Source organism: Fukomys damarensis, unplaced genomic scaffold (assembly GCF_012274545.1).
Source record: "Fukomys damarensis isolate Sample0158 unplaced genomic scaffold, DMR_v1.0_HiC HiC_scaffold_27, whole genome shotgun sequence".
Lineage (NCBI taxonomy): Eukaryota > Metazoa > Chordata > Mammalia > Rodentia > Bathyergidae > Fukomys > Fukomys damarensis.
In genome coordinates this window covers 38325405-38338263 of record NW_022900939.1, presented here as the reverse complement: position 1 = coordinate 38338263, position 12859 = coordinate 38325405, and the positions used below count along the sequence as shown (strand labels likewise).

The 12859-nt window shown below is 36.8% G+C and overlaps 1 long non-coding RNA gene across 2 annotated transcripts in view; it reads left to right on the top strand.

The window, feature by feature from the left end:
* LOC104857762 overlaps positions 1 to 12859 on the top strand; it is a 41706-nt gene that overhangs the window by 24916 nt on the left and 3931 nt on the right. The window lies entirely within an intron of this gene.

The following is a 12859-nucleotide window of genomic DNA, read 5'->3' as shown; positions in this document are numbered from 1 at the left end:
CAGCAGTGCGGAAGATTCCTTTTTCCCCCCCGCATCCTTTCTGGTATAGTTTCATGTTACTGTATTCTCAGTGATACCTCAGCCATTCTAACTGGAGTGAAAGTGAATCTTAATGTATTTTAATTTTAATTTTACGGTGATTGGAAATGTTGAACATTTAAAAAATGTAATTATTGACCATTTGTATTTCTTCTTTTGACAAGTGTTCATTAGCCTATTTTTTGATTGAATTATTTGGTGTTCTGGAGTTAATTGGGATGAAACAAACACGATTAAGGTGTATGAGCTTATAAATGCATTATTGAATTCAGTTTGCAAGTATTTTTGTGTCTGTGTTCATTAAGGATCTTGATCTATAGATCTCATTTATTGTGTGTCCTTTTCTGCTCATGGTATTGGGGTGATATTGACCTCAATAGAATGAGTTTCTAAGTGGCACACAGTAGATTCTTAAAGCCGCTATTATAAAATTTAAAAACCTTTACTCTGGGTCTTATACTTTTGGAAACCTGCATAATTCTCATTTAGAAACAAACAAACAAAAAGAATTACAGCTTGCTCCCAGTGCTTTTTTAGTTTTCAACAATGGAGAATTACTAGATTTTAATAATGGAAATACCACCAACAAAACCAGGATGCTATAAATAGGATGGTATCCTTTGTTTCCAAAGACTATGGATATACTAGAGTGATATGAAAATAATAACAAAATCCAGATACTTTGTGGCAAACTTCAGGAGTAAGGTTCGAACTGTAATGCTCAAGCATTCTTGGAGCAAAGAGGAAATAGGTTAGGAAATCTTTGTCTTCTAGAGATAAGTATATTGTTCTAAATTGTACTGTAAGGTTTTGCTCTTCATAGTGAGATCTCTATGAGGAGTTGATTTTTTAAGAAGCATTTGAGGGCTTTTCCTAGAGATGACATGTAGTATCTGGCTGGATGTCATAGTATCTGCAGGACCTGGACTTGTGATAAATTGAAAACAGCAACTTAGTGAAAAGGAAAAGAAGAAAAGTTCTAGGAATAAGAAAGAACTGATAGAAAAAGTAGAAATCACAGAGAAACTGGAGAATCTGAGGAAAACAAAGGGAAAAGAAAGCAGACTGAAATGTTAACCCTGGCTCCCAGAAAGGAGGGTCTGTCTGTCCAAACACCATATAAGGGGCCGGGGATTTAGCTCAGTCTTGCCTCCACTTGCCTCACAAGTGCAAGGTCCAGAGTTCCAGAGTCTGATCCCCAGTGCAAAAAAAAAAAAAAAAAAAAAAAAAAAAAAAAAACCTAAACAAAGCACAATGTAAGCCTGGAGAGGGTATGCAGCCTCACCCAAACAATGGACTATGCTAACCCCAGGAAAAGTCCATGGTTATTATACACTGTAAATACAGTGTGGGACTTTACTCTGAAAGTAATTCCTTCCAACTTTTTCCAGGCTACAGTCAGAAAAGAAATTTAATGCAGCATACACCATATTTGAGAATGATCAATCAGGAGCCTTTGGGGAAGAGGTTAATTGTTCTTAAGACTGAGATACCCCAGGAATCAGAATCCACAAACAACTATGATTCAGGATTTCTGTGGTTTGCCTCCCCTAGTGACTGGGTAGGAGATGGCCCAAGATACAGTCATCAATAGGGAGCAGACTAGTAATAGACCCCCTGAGAAATTTAAGCTCAGGTTGGGAAGGACACTTGTCCTATTCTCTGTAGTAATAAGCCAAAGAGGTCAAGTGTGGTTTTCAGAGGAGGCTGGGTCTGAAAATGCTGGCAGACTTTTTGACCTTCCCTACCCCATTACCTGCCTCCAACACAGAGTTTAGCGGTTCGTTTTCTCTCCCCATCTGCCAGTATGATCAGGTTAACACTTTGGCTTGCCACAATGAGGGGTATAGGGAAGAGGGTCTTCTGGAAGAAGGTATGCACTGCACAAACCCACAGGCCATGAAGCTAGGCAGAGAAAGCAGCAACTTGTGGCACACAAAGGGATGTGGAAACCGGGAGTAGCTGATTTTAGGGCACATACAAATGAGTGACTATGCTCATCAGGAAAGATGGGACAGAATTCAGCATTCACACACAAAAAATTGAATGTGAAAACAAAATAGGTCTTAGTAGTTGCTCACTATCCTTCCTCCATACTTGGTGGATTCTAATACTGTAGGTCTTGGAAAAAAAGTACTTATTAGAACATAGAGGAATTTTTTACGCTCACTCCTCTTTTCTTTTTTTAGGGGGGGCTGTGATGTTTCTCTTTTTTTCTTTATTCTTTTTTCTTGTTTGTTCTTTTCTATTACCTTTACCTAATTCTACTAATTTTCTTTTACTTTTTCATTGGATACTTTATCTCACTTGATTTCCTTCTTATCTTCTTTTTCTTTATTTTTCAAATTTTATTTCTTTAATTTTTCCCTTCCCCACACCTCCATTTTTATTAGTAGCACTCTTAAGCTTTATTGTGTTTTGGATATTTAGCTGACTCTGTGCTATTATTGTTGAAATCTATTCTGTTGTTAATTGTGGTATATTTGCTGCATTTAGTAGATAATTACTGTATGTTAATATTTGGCTTGCCTTTGTGTCTACATTATTATTGCAGATCTGTTTTCTTTTTCTTTTTCTTTTTGGTACTGGGGATCAAACTCAGGCCCTTGTGCTTGTGAGGGAGGCAGCAGAACCACTGTGCCAAATCCCTGGCCCCGCAGATCTGTTTTCTATTGTTAAGGATGCTATAATGGTAACTTTTATTGGTTCTTATTGAATGTTAATTTTCAGTTTAATTGCATTATTGTTGCTGATTTCTTTGCTATTGCCAGTGGTGGCAAAGCTGTTGCTATTAATTGATATTTATCATATGCTGATGTGCTGGTTTATCTTTGTGTTATCAATGTTACTGTGGTTCATCTCCAGAGAATTCAGTGTTGGGACAATTCCACTGCAACATCTTTATCCCCAGTTAATAGAGGTGATCAGATCTTGAGACACAGGCAAGGGCCTATAGTTAGTAAAGTCCAGAGCACTGCAAAGCAGATAACTAACCAAAGAGATCTCCTCTTTCAACTGTAATCAACAATCAAAGCAAAAAAGAAAAAAAAATAGAAACATGAAAAATGAAGGCAAAAAAAAAAATGCCTCCCCAAACTTCTAACTCTCCAAAGCTGAGCCATGGGGCATCAATGAAAAGAAAATTTAAAAACCAAACAGCTGAATTATATGAAATGATAAAAGAGGAAAAAGTGATCAATAATTTGCTCAGCAAGTACACAGATGACATAACTAAACAGATAATGGATTTAATCCACTAAATGATCAGTGGATTTAACAGGAGACAGTAATAAAACCACAGCTGAGCCAGACAAAATGATGCAAAACTTGGAGTACCAGTTTAGAAAAGAATTAGAGTCCATGAAAAGATACCAAAGAGAAATCCAGGGAATAAAATTTTCTATTGAAAATATGGGTAATGGAAATGACCAATGTGAGGAGAGAGTGTCAGAACTAAAATAAAGGGCTTATGCAGGTGATCATATATTCAGAGATACCTTGTAAACTATGAGAGAACATGAAGAATTGATCCAACAGCTTCTAGAGATGCAAGATTAACCTAAAATTAAATGAAATTAGCGAAAGATCATAAGATAGTACAAACAGCACACACACACACACACAAACTGTTCAGAAATGATAGCAGAAAACTTTCCAAGTATGGAGAGAGTATTAAACATAGATAGGTGAGGCATATACAATGCCAAATAGCTATGATCAGAATAGAGCTTCTGCATGACACAGTAAAGTCAACATCCCAAAAGTCCAACACAAAGACAGAATCTTATAACCTGATAAAGAAAAGCAATAAATGATTTATAATTGTAAACATATTAAATTACAGCAGATCTCTCAACACAAACCTTAAAGGCCAGGAAAGCCTGGGGGTGACGTGTTTTAAACCCCAAAAGAAAACAACTTCCAACCCAGACTGATATATCCTGGAAAATTATCTTATTGTTGGAGAAATCAGAAACTTCATAACAAAGAGTACCTTAAGAAATTCATGACCTCTAAACCACTATTCCAAAAACATTTCAAGAATATCCTAAAAAGAGACAGAAGCCAACAATGACAAAAGTGTAATAGAAGGAATATACCAGGTGGCATGAGTGGATAGGCAGAAGGCAGGGGGAGGAAATCAGCAACAGGAAAATATGGGATGACACAATTAAGTGAATTCCTTTTAGTAATAACTCTCGATGTGAATGGTCTCAACTCCCCAGTCAAAAAATTCAGATTGACAGATTGGATATAAAAAGAATGCTATGCTGCATGTAAAAATAACCCCACATTTAATTCATAAAGAAATTCATAGACTAAACATCAAAGGATAGAAAAACAATGTTCCGCACAATGGGACCCTGAAAACAAGTAGAAGCAGCTCTTCTGTTTTCAGCCAAAGTGTACTTCAAGCCAAAACTTATCAGAAGAGGCACAGGAGGTTACTACATATTGGTTAAGGGAACAATTCTGCAGGAAGAGATAACAATTTTAAATGTATATGCACCAAACACTGGCACAGCTAACTTCTTGAAACAAACACTACTGAACATAAAAGATCAGATAAACATCAACATAATTATAGTGGGGAACCTCAATACCCCAGTGTCACAGATCAACTAGGCAAAAAAATCAACAAAGTATTTACCGAGTGTTCCACCCAAAAACAACAGAATACATTCTTTTAGAAACACACGGGAATTTCTCCAACATAAACCACATGTTAGGCTATAAAACATGCATAGGTAAGTGCAAAAGAAACAAAATTATACCATGAAAATTATCAGATCATACTGCAATGAAGCTAGGAATCAATTTCAAAATAAGCCATAGAAATCATAGAAACCTATAAATCAAGGAATAAATTAGTTTCTAGAATCAAATGATAATGCCAGTACAATATACCAGAACTTATGGGACACAACCACAACATTTTTAAGAGGGAAATTTATAGCTGTGAATTTCTATGTCAGAAAGAAGAGTGATCCAAAATAAATAATCCACCAGTACACCTCAAGGTCCTAGAAAAACAAGAACAATCCTAATCCAAAGCTAGTATGAGGAAGAAAATGATAAAGATCTGAGCAGAAATTAGTGAAATTGAGACTAAAAAACAACACAGATTCAAAGAATTAAAGAGCTCATTCATTGAAAGAATAAAATAAACGAACCTGTAGCCAATTTTACCAAAGAACAAAAAGATTCAAAGTAATTAGTAATTAAAAAGTGAAAAACACTGAAATTCAGACGATCATTACTATTTTCTTTGAGATGCTATACTCCAATACATTGGAGAATCTAGAAGAAATAGATTCCTAGAAACATGAATTACCAAAACTGAAACAAGATATGAAAATCCTGAAAAAATCCAATAACAATAAATTGAAGAAGTATTAGAAACCTATCAAATTAGAAAAGCCTAAGATCCGATGAATTCACTACTGAATTTTACAAAAACTTCAGGAAAGAGCTACTACCAATACTCAATCTCTATAATGAAATTGAAGGGGAAGGAGGACTCCAAATGTCATTTCTGGAAACTAGAATTACCTCAATTCCAAAACCAGGAAAGGACCCAACCAGAAAAAAGAGAACTACAGGCCCATCTCTTTAATGAACACAGATGCAAAAATCCTCAGTAAGATACTGGCAAACAGAATGCAACAGATCATCACTCCAGTGATGCAAGAGTGGTTTAATATACACAAGTCAACAAGCCTAACATATCATATAAACAGAAGCAAGGACAAAAATCACATGGATGAATGCACCTTGGGACCATAATGTTAAGTGAAATCAGACACGGAAGGTTAAATATTACATGGCTTCTCTTATATGAGAAACTAAAAATATAAAGAGCAAAATGAAAGATAACAGGAAACGGAGATGTTTTACAAAAAGGAAGGGGATCAAGAGATGGAGGGAAGAGGAAGGGGATTAAAAAAAAAGAATTAAGGTTTGTAATGCACATGTACCAATTCCTCATGAGAAATATAATCATTATGTTACAAGTGTGTACCCCTCCCAAAAACAAGACATGGACTCAATTGAAAATGAAACTACAAACCAATCTTTTTTTTTAAGCAAAACATTTATTGGAGTTGTTTTTGCATCTTTCAATCTGTTCCATTGATCCTCAGTTCTGTGGTTTTTTGTTTGTTTGTTTCCAGTACCATGCTGTTTTATGGTGGTAGCTTTGTAGTATAATTTCAAGTCAGTGATTGTGATGCCTCCTGCTTTGCCTCTGTTGCCCAGAATTGCCTTTGCCATTCTAGGTCTCTTCTGGTTCCAAATGAATTTTAGGATTGTCTTTTCTAATTCTGTGAGATATACTGTTGGAATTTTGATCAGGATTGCATTAACTGGTTTAACAATTTTGGAAGTATGACCATTTTCATTATATTGGTTCTTCCTACTCAAAAACAAGGGCTATCTTTCCATTTTCCTGGTATCCTCTTGGATCTCTTTTTTTCAGAGTACTATAGTTTTCAACGTAGAGGTCTTTCACTTCCTTTGTTAGATTGACTTCTAGGTGTTTCATTTTTATGGATGCTGTTATGAAAGGTATTGTTCCCTAATTTCTCTTTCAGTGAGTTTGTTATTATACAGGAAGGCTATTGATTTTTTAGTATTGGTTTGTATACCTAGGAATGAATGTACAATAGATATTGAAAAATGGGAAGAAAATATTCAAATGAGAAGGGGAACAAGGGAGGAGGGAAGGGGAAAGGAAAGAAGAGATGAGAAAAAGAAAATAGAAAGAAAAAAATGGGAACAAAGCTTTTGTATATAAGGAGGAAAAGAGGGGTCAAAGGGATGGGAATGGGAAAAAAGTAAGCAAGATATGTGTCATGTTCAGGTACAAATTCCCTATGATGAATGTTATCATTATGTATATCTAAAATATGCAGGGGATTACAATATTGCTTATGCCTATACCATCTTTCTTGCAAGTGCAAGGACCCGAGTTCGATCCCCGGTACCAATAAATAAATAAATAAATAAATATTGCTTATGCCCAAAGCAGGCTGTCAGCAGTGTAGGCTGTGAAGAGTTAACCCCACAATGGCTTGTTTTGAGAAACAAGTCTGGCCAAAGCGTATGTGCCAGGGTCAGAGTGACTCATACCCAAATCCTGAAAATTCCATTCCCAAAATTAAAACTTTCCAATTAGAAGGACAATGTTCTAATTATAACCATGTATTTTGTCTATTCTTCTCCTAATTCAGGAATGCTTTGTCTTGTCCTTTATGAGTCTTGCTTACATTAGTTTCCATAGATACCACATGATTGGGCATCCTCTCAGGTATTCCTGCCCTTGCACACAGATACATTTACCCCAACTGATTACTAATAAAAATGAGTGGCTTGGACTGGCCAGCACCTTTGTCAGTTGCATCAGCATTTGGCATCCTGGCATCCTGCTTTCTGTCAATCTTACTTCCGTCTTTTAGGTATTTTTCCCCTCAGGCCTGTGTTGTACACTGGGTGAGAGACTGGAGCCTTCTGCAGAGGTTTCCAGTAATATTTCAGGGGTCTGCAGCATTATTGCACAACATAAAAAAGCTACCAAAATAAAAACAACAACAAAACAGTGTGGTACTAGTAGCAAAAAACAAACAACAACAACAACAACAACAAAAATACCAGGAACACACACACACACACACACACACACACACACACCCAAAACCCTAGGATCAATGAAATAAAATGTAAGATGCAGAAATAACTCCAAGCACACTCAGCTACTTTATCTTTGACACAGGGCCAAACACCTTCACTCTTTAATAAGTGGTATTGGGAAAACTGGCTTTCCTACATGCTGAATATTTAATCTAGACCCACATCTCTTAACATGCACTAAACTAAAATTGAAATGGATCAAAGACCTAAATATTAAAACAGAAACAATCTGCTGGAAGATAGAATACGTAGAACTGTCAAAGATACAGGTATAATGCAATGAACAAAACACCAGTCACACAGGAAATATTATAAAAAAATCAGCAACTGGGGTCACAAAATTAAAAGTTTTGCATAACAAAAGAAACCAGCAACAGAGTGAAGAGACAACCCACAGAATGGGAAAAAATTTTTACCAACTACTCCTCAAAATACTAACATCTAGACTATATAAAGAACTCAAAAGAATCTGACCCCCCCAAAATTTAAAGACCCAATCTAAAATGGGCTTCTGAAATGTATAGACATTTCTCAGATGAAGTACAGACAGAAAATAAATATATGAAAAAGTGCTCAATGTCACTGGTTATTCGAAAAATACAAATTAAAACAACCCCATGATTTCCTCTCACTCCAGAAAAAAAAAGGCTATCGTCAAGAAATCAACCAATAACAAATGCTGGTGAGGCTGTCAAGGGAATAGGAACCCTTCCCATGTTTGGTGAGAGTATGAACTGATAAAACCACTATGGAAATCGATGTAGAGATCCCCCCAAAACTGAAACTAGAGGTTCCATTTGGCCCAGCTATTCCCCTTCTAGGTATCTTCCCAAAAGAGTTAAAAGCACCATGCCACAGTGATATACGCATACCTATGGTTATAGTGGCAAATTTATAATAGCTCAATCTTGGAAACAGCCCATATGCCCATCAAAAGGTGAATGGATAAAGAAAATATTGTATTTATGTACAATGGGGTACTCTTTTGTCATATAGAAAGACAAACTTAAATCATTTGTTAGAAAATGGATGTACACTTAGGCCATAATGTTAAATGAAGTAAATTGGACATACAAGTTTAAGTATATAATTTTTGTCTTATGTGAGAAACACAAAGGATAAGGAGTATAAGAGAGGATAGGTATTGGGAAGTAGGAAGAACAACTTCAAACTGGGAAGGGAATGAGGGAGAGGGGACAGAGAAGAAAGAAGGGAAAAGGGGAAAAAGAATGGGAGGAAAATAATAGAAACAAAGCTTGTGTAAATGGGGAAGGGGAATAGGATTGAAGGGAGAAAGAAATTGGAAAAATTAAGGTCTATTATGTACAGGTACAAAGTCCATGATTAATGTGATTAATATGCATGATAATATATCCTAATAGAAAAATAGAAAAAAATGATATACAGATTTAATACAATATCAATCAAAATATCAACAGCATTGCACAGAGAACTAGTAAAAATAATCCTAAAATTCATATGGAACTATGAGACCCAGAATAGCAAAAACAAACGCAGACAAGAACAAAACAGGAGGAATCACAATCTCCGATTTCAAGTTATATTACAAAGCTGCAATGTTAAAACTAGCACAGTACTGGAACAAAATAGACATGTAGATAAAAGGAACACAATAGAGGACGCTGAAAAACTCCAATGTACAAAAACATGCTGGAGGAAAGAGCATCTTTAACAGATGGTACTGGCAAAACAGGCTTTACCCATGCAGAAGATTGAATCTAGATCCATATCTCTCACCATCAAAATGGATAAAAGACCTAAATATTAAAACAGAAAATGTAATATGCTGAAAGATAAAATAGGTTACACTCTTGTAGACAGAACTTAGGCTAGGACTTTCAGAATTGAACCCAGTTACACAAGAAAAGCATTGAGAATCAAAAAAATCATATTATATCAAATTTTAAAATTTCTAAACCCAAGGAAACACCCAACCAAGTGAACAAAGAGCCTACAGAATGAGAAAAAAAGTTTTTCCAGTTACTTCTCAGAGGACTAATATCTACAATATGTAAAGAACTCAAACAAATTAGGCTCCCAAATAAAAGGTCCTAAAAAATGGACAAATAAAATTAATAGATCCTTCTCAGAAGTACTAATGGACAATAAATAAATGAAAAAATGTTCCACATCTGTTGCCAGAGAAATGGAAATTAATGCAACACTGAGATTCCATCTTACTACAGAAAGATTGATTACTATCAAAAAAATCAAATGACAGCAATGTTGGCAAGGCTGTGTGGAAAAAGGAAGCCTTCTACTTGTTGGTGGAAATGTAAACTAGTAAAACCACTATGGAAATTCCTTAAAAATTCAAAAATAGAAATTCCATTTGACCCAGCGATCTCCCTTAATATCTTCCCAAAAGAGTTAAAGGCATCATATTGTAGTGATCTCTGCACACCCATGTTTACAGCAATGCAACTCATAATAGCTGAATCAATAGATGAATAGATTTAAAAATGCAGCATTCATACAAAGGGAATACTACTGAGCCATACAGAATGGTAAGTTTAAGCCATTCATAGGAGAATGAGTGCAACTTGACACCATAAAGTTAAATTAGGTACACAAGCTTAAATATTGCATATCATCTCTTATATGAAAAACCCAAAGTAAAAACAATACAATGAGCGAAATATAGGACAGGAATAGGAAACAGGGAGACAGATCTTTTGCAAGTGAGAAAATGATATAGGGATGAAGATCAAGGAGAGGACGGGAGGGGAAGTAAAAAAATTAAGACACCATATACATGTACAAACTCTCCATGATGCATGTTGTCATTATGTACTGCAAACATATATTAATAAAAATGTTTCAAAGAAAAATAAAACATGTGAGGCAAAATCAGATTCCCATCTTATCCCATACAGATATCCAATTGTTAGGACACAAGTAATTGTAGTAGTTCCTCAGACTCACTCAATTCATGTTTCCCAGGGTCCTCAGCTGATGCTCCTTGGGGATTCCTAATCATGCATGGCTCCATGGCTGTGGTGTCCTCTGCTGGTCCTCCTCCTGCCCTTGTCACAGAGAGGCCACTCCTGCATGCCTCTCTGGGCCTGCTGCTGTGGGAGTACAATGGACCCAGTTTTTGGGCCCAACCCAAATGAGCATAGGCCCTTCTCCTGCCACTCCACTTGGGTGGAAGCAGAATGTTCCTCTTCCTGTCTTAGTGGGGATGTAGCCCTGTAACAAATGACAGGTTAAATGAGAAAAACAAATTTGTTACCACATGCAATGCACATCACGTAGGAAAAACCTCAAGTAACATTAACTCGAGGTGGTGGCTTGGAACTCCAGCATATACAGCATGTGGATACCAAGAGATGACTGTATACAATTGTTGTATAATTTGTGTCAGTTACCAACATTTTAAAATAAGATTTAGCATGCTGACAAAGACTTTTCAATTTTTCTGGAAAACTTAATTTGTCCAGCTACCTTGGGCTCCCATTCACTGTATGAAGATGAGTAGGGTTGGAATCCAGCCACGAGGTTTATGCTTGCCCGATTGTCACAGCCTTCACCACGGTTTAATGTTTTATGGCAAATGTTCTCATTTATCTGTCGGATAGCATTGGAGTCTGTGGTCCACACAATCGGGAGTGTGGTCTGGAAGTCACTCTCCGCTCTTAACACTTAGGGGTAGCTATGCAAACTGAGGGGATTCACTTACCTCCTGTGGGCTCAGGGTCCTCATTTCTGTAGCAGATCTAGTAATAGTGCCTCCTGTGTATCGTTGACTTCAGTTCTAAGTTTAAAAAGGATCATTACATCCTGCCAAACTGTGTAGCCTAATTCCCGTCCTCACCCTTTCATGTGATGCACCAGCCAGAAGAAATCTTCCCGTTTTAGCTTGACTTTTTGTATTCAGGCATGTCAAGAATGCTGCCACCCCCACACCCTCTGCTAATATCTATTCATAGTGCAAGCCTTAATTTCCCCTCCATGCCTAACGGACCCTGCCTGGGATAAACCCCCTATCTATCTATAATCTCCTGTGCTTCTTATCTCTGAATTTCTTATATCTTTCTTCTCCTGTAGCATTCTGAGCTTGAGGCCAGGAGCCCCCTTTGTCTTACTCACCCTGTTATTACTGACACTTAGCCCAGGACTGAAACCAAGTAGACCCTCAGTAAACATTTGGGAAATTGAATCAAATAAATGGAGGTGATATCATTATGTACTTCTCAACACTTCTTGCAAGTGTCACATCAGAAAGGAACCCATTAATTCACATATGGCTTTCTGACTTAAAGAGCTATTTATGGTGTTTATATTAGCAGATGTGTGTATGGCAAGATGGTAGGGTTTTTGTTTTGTTTTGTTTTAGCTTTTATGTCTCTTATCAGCCCTGTTGTGCTGGTTGATTGACTGTGTGAACTTGAGTAAGAAGCTCATCTAGATTGGCCCAGCATTTCCATACCCTGGGGTGTGGCTTGGCCTTGCATGGTGTAAAGGGGAAGTGAGGAAGGACCGATCTGCTCCTGTTTCTTCCGAGGAGTTCCTCCGGTCTTCCCCTTCCCCTTGGACGTCATCTCCTGGTTCCAGCGCGGGCCCTTCAGCCTTTCACTGCAGACGCATCGGCCTCCTGATCTGGACTCTGCAGTGAGTTCCTGACCTTCGACTGAGTCCTTGGCCTCTGTTGTGCAGACGGCCTCTCTGCCCTCTGCCTCATCCAACTCTGTGGGTGGTCATTGTAAGCCCATCTCATAAATTCTCACATATTTGTATAGCTCATGTTATATCTTTCTCTAGTAAACACTGACTGATACAATATATAAACCCATAAAACCTCCACCACAATTATGATATATGACATTTCATTACCCAAATGTTCCTTCAGTGCCCTTTCTGAAAATTTCCCACCCAAAATTGGCTTCTTTCTATAACTCTAGAATATTTTTTCTAGAATTACTATAAATGTGTTACATATGTTGAGTGCTTTCTAGAACTTAATTTTTGGAGCATATTGTATTTTAGAATCATCCGTGTTGATAAATGTGTTGAAATACATTTTCTAGTAAGGTTAATGGTTTTACATTTCAATTTATGATTTGATACACATTTTAGAGTTACATTTTTTGTGTAACACAAGAGTTCA